The sequence below is a fragment of the Microtus ochrogaster genome, chromosome X (assembly GCF_000317375.1).
Source record: "Microtus ochrogaster isolate Prairie Vole_2 chromosome X, MicOch1.0, whole genome shotgun sequence".
Lineage (NCBI taxonomy): Eukaryota > Metazoa > Chordata > Mammalia > Rodentia > Cricetidae > Microtus > Microtus ochrogaster.
Window position 1 is genome coordinate 54,396,217 of NC_022026.1, and position 1,112 is coordinate 54,397,328.

The 1,112-nt window shown below is 35.3% G+C and overlaps 1 protein-coding gene across 1 annotated transcript in view; it reads left to right on the forward strand.

The window, feature by feature from the left end:
- LOC102000351 (spindlin-2B-like) overlaps positions 1-1,112 on the forward strand; it is a 70,625-nt gene that overhangs the window by 1,266 nt on the left and 68,247 nt on the right. The window lies entirely within an intron of this gene.

A 1,112-nucleotide genomic window follows, 5' to 3' on the forward strand; every position in this document is an offset into this window, starting at 1 on the left:
GAGAGAGAGAGAGAGAGAGAGAGAGAGAGAGAGAGAGAGAGAGAGAGAGAGATATTCATATGTGGGGTAACCACTAAGAAGTTGCCTTTCTTTGAGTAAATAATGTTTTATTATTTGTCCCATTCATGCTCATGCAAGCAACCTCAGTTAAGTACATAAAGCTGCAAATAAGGGGGGGGAAAATCGATGAACATTGGAGAAGACTTTTGGGGAAAAAGAAAGATTTTGGTGTGATGGGGAGGAAGATAGAAGAAAGCATTTGATATAAGGGAAAAGGAGATATAAGAGGAGATATAGAGAGAATATTGATAAAAGAACAATATCTATGAAACCATGTAAGAATAAATTGTTTTATATTTTTAGTAACTTGTATTGAGTTTGTTCTTTGACAATTTCATGCATTTTGATTATTAACCCCCTCACTTCCCTTTTAGCTCTATTAATTCCCCATCTTCCTTGAAATCCTTTTCCTACATTCATAACTTTGGTGTTGATGATAGTGGGGTTTTTATTTTAATTTTGAGACCCACTGAGTGTAACCAGGATCATCTGAGGGACCAGTGGTTTGAAAAACTATCTGTTGGAGCCTGGTATGCTTCTCAGTGGATACAGCTAAAGACAGTGGTTACTCTCTCCATGAGTAGCCAATAGTTCAGAGGGAAGAATAGTTACACATTAACTCCCCTCCAATCTATGATTAATTGTCTCATGTAGACCCATAGCAGGCATCCATGGCTGCTGCAAGATCAGGACTGGGTTGACTGTGGCATATCCTAAGATAATATTTCATAGCCCTTTTCCCTATCTTCTTATACTTATATTGAAAGAATAAATGTTTTTATAGGCAGATAGCATCTGACAGATGACACCAGAGATTATTCTCTGAATTCCACACGTGTAAGTATATGCACGAACATATTACACACATGTCTAATAATAGGGTGATGATGATAAATCACTATTCTAATGTCTGTCTAGATATGTAACATTTCAGATTATTGAATGAAATGTGAATGTTTAAAATACAACGTTTTATGCCACAGTAGTGGAAACATTTTACAATTCCAATTTCATAGAAAATTTAAAAATGTATTCATGTTCTCAGTATATAT